The sequence below is a fragment of the Orycteropus afer genome, unplaced genomic scaffold (assembly GCF_000298275.1).
Source record: "Orycteropus afer afer isolate SDZICR_OR568_19922 unplaced genomic scaffold, OryAfe1.0 scaffold00104, whole genome shotgun sequence".
NCBI classification, from domain to species: Eukaryota; Metazoa; Chordata; class Mammalia; order Tubulidentata; family Orycteropodidae; genus Orycteropus; species Orycteropus afer.
In genome coordinates this window covers 10,100,517-10,106,165 of record NW_006921691.1, presented here as the reverse complement: position 1 = coordinate 10,106,165, position 5,649 = coordinate 10,100,517, and positions in this window count along the sequence as shown.

Here is a 5,649-nt window from a genome sequence, read left to right as displayed (position 1 = left end):
TTTCTACTGAAAAGCATTATTCTAGGTTAAACATCAGAATGCTGTTAATAATTAGTAGCTTATCATTTTTATCTAGAATTATTATTTGAATATAGAGTCTCAGAGTTCATGAGTCCATGGTTAGGAACATTTTTAGGGTCATGACATTTTGTCTAGTGGCTTTCCTAAGGGATGATTTTTGCCCACCAATATTTTATCACTCTTGTTGGTATTTATATTATTTTATTCTTTGATATTTATTACAAAATTGTTTATTGCCATTTTAAGGGGGGAAAAACATTACTAAATAGATAGGAACAAGCTTTATCAGACTTTATAAGTTTCCAATTTAAGTAATTTGATTTTTGCAGAAGTGGGACACTTTGTCCATGTGTTGACTAGCAAGTCATTCATTCACCATTTAGTATATATATATATATATATATATATATATATATATATATTATCAACTTGTAAGTTTCTAGAATGAGTTGCCCTAGGCTTATAATATGTGCTGCAAATATCTGTTCCCTGAATCGGCTTCCTAAACATTTGTTTCCCCAGGCACCTCGCAGTCACTGACCCTCTGAGAATGATCCCTTGCTGACTCATTTGCCTTAGGCTTTGGGAAGCTCCTCATTCCAGCACCATCAAGACTGAAGCTCCTGCTGCTGACTGGTACCACTAGCATGTCCCTGAAATCACTACTTTCAGCCAGACCCAGAGACAAGAAACTTATCGCCATCTGCTTTCTGCTAACCAGGCACTGCTGCTATCTGTCGGTTAGGCACTATCTTTCAAACTGGAGTCTCCACTCTAAACCTCCAGCCTCTTGTGAAACGGTTTAATGTATGAGATTAGAGACGTCTAAACTTTCTTTTTCCCAGAAAAGAGCCTGAAAGGGGAGGAAACACGCAGCTAGATATCACCTAAAAGACATTTTGATTAGGCACTTAAAGCAAAACAAAAAAACAGTTGCTGTTCAGTTGATTCTGACTCATAATGATCCTTTGTGCTTCAGAGTAGAGCTACAGTCCACAGGGTATTTCGTAGGGCTGTGATCTTCCAGAAGTAGATGGTCAAGCTGTCTTCCAAGGTGCCTCTGGGTGGATTCAAACCACCACCCTTTCAGTTAATAGCAGAGCACTTCATCATTTGCATCACCCAGGGACTCCTCTGTTACAAACTGCTCCAGAAAATTATTTTAAAACAAGATATAAGAATTTAATTGTCTGAGTGCATAAACCCCCAACCTGGCCAAATTTGGTCTCAGAACCATCTCACTGCCCTTGAGTTGAATGCAACTCATAGTGAGCCCTTCTTGGGTTTCCAGAGGGTTCTCCAAGGCAGTATCTTTACGGAAGTAGATTGCCTAGTCTTCCTTCCGAGGAGTGGCTGGTGGGTTTCAACCACCAGCCTTCTGGTTAGCAGTCAAATGCTTTAGGCACTACGCCACCAGAGCTTCTGGAGAACTGGTTTACCAGCACACCGGTGGTTATCTCCATCTATTTATCATGTTAGACATTAAAATGGAGAACTTTTGAAAATGTTTATTCAGCTAAAAACAAAACGCGTCATGCAGCCTCTGGAAAATTCAACTGTAGGTACACTGCTGACAGAGTAAGACTGAGAAAGGGAAAATACTCTCTTAGTGTTATTAGAGTAAGTTGAGGCTCTCCTTTGAAAGGGTCTCAGGGACTCTTTGAGAATCACTGCAACGGAGCCTTTCTCTTTTCTCAGCTTATTTAACAGCATCTCTGTCATAAAACACAATTCGGTCAATTAAGGAGCTCCGGTAGAGTTTGGTTTGTGGTCAGTTACTCTCACGTACATTTGGTCCAGTAATTTTGAAAGGCACAGCCACATTGTGATGCATATCAAGAAAGGAAATTACTGTTGGTGACTTTGTTTTTCTCCTTAATTCTCACTATGGCACAGTCTGTGAAGGTAAGTCCTAGTTGAGGGACTTAAAAAGCTTGGTGGTAAGCACTGCTTAACTTTTCCATTTGCTGCTGGAGCTCCAAGCTTCCTACAGAACATGCCAATATTTTTCTTAATTTCTTAAATCTGGAAGTATAACCTAAAATTTTCCAAGTGTATATTCAACAGCTAATTATTCCATTTCCTTAAAAATGCTATTTTTGACTTGATAGGAAAATACAAAACTTTTATGTATGTCAAGAAAATTCAAATGTGTTTTTGGATTCAAATGTGTGTATTTAGAAAAACTAGCAACATAAGTCTTGAAAAATCACTCTCTGGTTAGAGTGGGAACCCTACTTCGGATGGCCAGGAGCAGACATTAGTTGACTTTATTCATCTGTCTATTCCTGAAATACTTGTGATGGGTCCAGGCTTCAGAAACTTAAAAAGCTTGTGTGTTAACTTGAAAGTTCTGTGTGTTAACAGCAAGGCAGGCTTCAAACCAGTTCAGTCATGGCTAAGGGAAACAGGGGGAGAAGAATATGTGTTGCCCAGCAACCAAATTTCTTGCGTGTTGGATTTTGACCTAAGAAGCAAACAGACAGAAAAGAAGGCAGCCAACTGGAGTACCGCTGCCTATCTCCTACTCAAGTCAAAATCTGACATGCAGGAGATTTGGTTCCTATGCAATGTGTACACTACCCTTGTTTCCATTGGTCAAGACTGAACTGTTTTGAACCAGTTCAAAGTCTTGATTTATAGAATCCTTGTTAAGCAGAAATCATTTTTTCATTGACCTAGGTTCTATTGACCTCCATATTTTGGTTAAGATTAGAAGCAATAAGAGGCAAAGACAAGAGATCAGAGGGTGGGGGAAATGGGGCCAGTGTATTCCTGCTTTACATTTTGTGGGCCTAGGGGTGCTACCAGTTTCCTTTAACTGCTAATCCCTGGGGCTTCATGAGAGCCCTCGTGGAGCAGTGGTTAAAGAGCTCTGTTGCTAACCAAAAGGTCAGTAGTTCAAACTCACCAGCTACTCTGGATGAGGCAGTCTGCTTCCATAAATATTTACGGCCTTGGAATCCCTATGGGGCAGTTTTACTGTGTCCTTTAGAGTCACTGTGACTCAGAATAGACTCCATGGCAATGTTTTTTTTTTTTTTATTCATTTATTATTCTCCTTCCCTACTGTTTTTTTTTTTTTTTTTTTTTTTTTTTTTTTTTTTTTTTTTATTCCCTTAACCCTGTCCGGGGAGCTCTGGTAGCATAGTGCCTAAGGCACTTGACTGCTAACCAGAGGGCTGGTGGTTCAAACCCACCAGCCACTCCTCGGAAGGAAGGTTGGGCAATCTACTTCCGTAGTGATACTGCCTTGAAAACCCAAGGAAGGGTCGCTATGAGTCAGGTCCAACTCGACAGCACATAACAACAACCACAACCCTATCCACACCTCTGTAAATTAACTCTTTGTTAAACACTCTTCAGTTAAACTCTTAAAAATGTGCCATCCTGTCAGAGTCTTCCTGAAAGACAAAGTAATAATAAATTTTAAACAGAGCTGAAGCAAATTTTCAAGTTTATTAATATAGATTACAAGAAATTTTAGAAAAGAGAGTGTAAAAACAGTGACACAATATTTTATACATACAGAGTGATAGTACAATAATAGTCATATTAAGTCAGAAGTATTTTAATATATTCAGACTGAATAAACAATAACAATGAAAATCCACTGATTTGGAGAAAATGAATATAGTAATAACTAAATTAATAAAATCAGTGCAAGCTTCCACTTACAATACATACAGTAATATTACTTTGGTGTAAATTCTTTTATATTTAGAAATTGAATGCTCTTTTAAACAGGTAAATATTTGCCTGGCAATTTTCCAATTTTTATTTTTGTTTAATACATGCCCCCACTTTTAAGGTAAGGATAATAAAGATATTTGGAACCTGATTTTCAAATGATTTTGTCAATTCAATGAGGAATTTTGTGTTCTTGATACTCATTATGGGGTTAGAAATTCTGTTTTAAATATTCTTTTTTTTTCCATTAACTCTTAAGAAAACCAAACTCACTGTCATTGTGGCAATTACGACTCATGGCGACCTCCACTGGGTTTTGGAGGTGGTAAATCTTTAAAGAAGTAGGTCATGCCATCTTCTTTCCACAGAGCGGCAGGTGGGTTTGAAGCACCAGCCTTCTGGTTAGCAGTTAAATGCCTTAGGCACTATGCCACCAGAGCTGCTCCTTAACTCTTAAGAAAAGTAAATCGAAAATACAGAGGAATTTTGCAAGATTTCAAAGTCAATTCCAGTGTTGTTATTTCTAATTATACTATCACATTAATTCTTAAAAAAAAAAAAAAAAAAAAAAACTGATTTATTGAACAAACATTTGTAAGTAGTGTCCAGTTAAAGTAGACTGGAGGAATAATTTTAAACAATGCACTTTCTGCATTGTATTACATTTTCATCTCAACTATAAACACAGGAAGCAGTAACCCAATGTTCAAAGTTCTTTCCAACAGGCATTGCTTGCGTGCGCCATGCTTGTTGACACTAGCTAAAAACGCTTCTGCATATACATTTATTATACGTATCTCATGCTCCATTTCAACTATTTATGTGTTGGTCTGCTGTGTTTTTCTTGAGGGTACGTCTGAATCTCACTCGCTCTGTATCCACAGCACCTGTCAGAGTGCCCATAGCACATTGTAGGTATTCATGACTGCTCCATGGTGTTTTCATGTGAGAATTGACCTTTAAGTACTTGAAGTGAATTTTTTTTTTTCTTAAAAAGGGTGGAGAAGCCTTTCATATTCATCACCTCCTAGGATATCACTTCCTGCTTCACCAATTTCTAATAAACATGACGAGGACACAGCCACCTTAGGGGTTAACACTGGAAGGGTGGAGCAAAAGTGTGGGTCCACAGCTCTCTGCTCTCTGGCATGCTCAGCCGAAACCGCCAACACGCTGGAGGGTTCCTGACACCGCCCTGCGCGTGTCTACTGCTTGGAGTCCTGCATCAGGCCGAGCAGGGTGAACGAGTGCAGCTCCCAGGGGCGGATTTCTCTGAAAGCTGATGGAAAGTCTCTAGTAGACTTACGCTGAGTCTTGGCTTACATATACAGTGTGTAACACCTCAAAAAATGCTACCCGTGCCGAAAGGAAGGGTTTCCATCTGTTTTAATAATCTGAAGGATTCAGACTTTGATATGTTTAAAATAAAAAATACTAGAACTTTTTCTACACACAGAAACAGATACTAAGTCTTATCCCTTAATAACTTAAACATTGCTGTTGAACAATTTCAAAATATGCTTATTTGAAAAAGCTATATAAGTGCAAACCATGAAATATGTCACTACAGATGGACATCTTCACGTATTCAGGACTAAACCTCAGCAACCTACACTCTACATACTAAATCCGTGATTATTCCCATAAACTCTGGAATAAAAGATGTTTTCAAAGTGCCTATTCTATACTGTACTGCCATAAATATGTATGTATGTATATATATATACACACATACATATATAAGCACTCTGGTGGTATAGTGCCTAAGGCATTTGACTGCTAACCAGAAGGCTGGTGGTTCAAACCCACCAGCCACTCCTTGGAAGGAAGGTTGGGCAATCTACTTTCGTAGTGATCCCGCCTCAGAAACCCAGGAGGGATCACTATCAGATCTGAATCAACATCAGTAAGTTGAGTAGAGTGGAATTATAAAAGGAC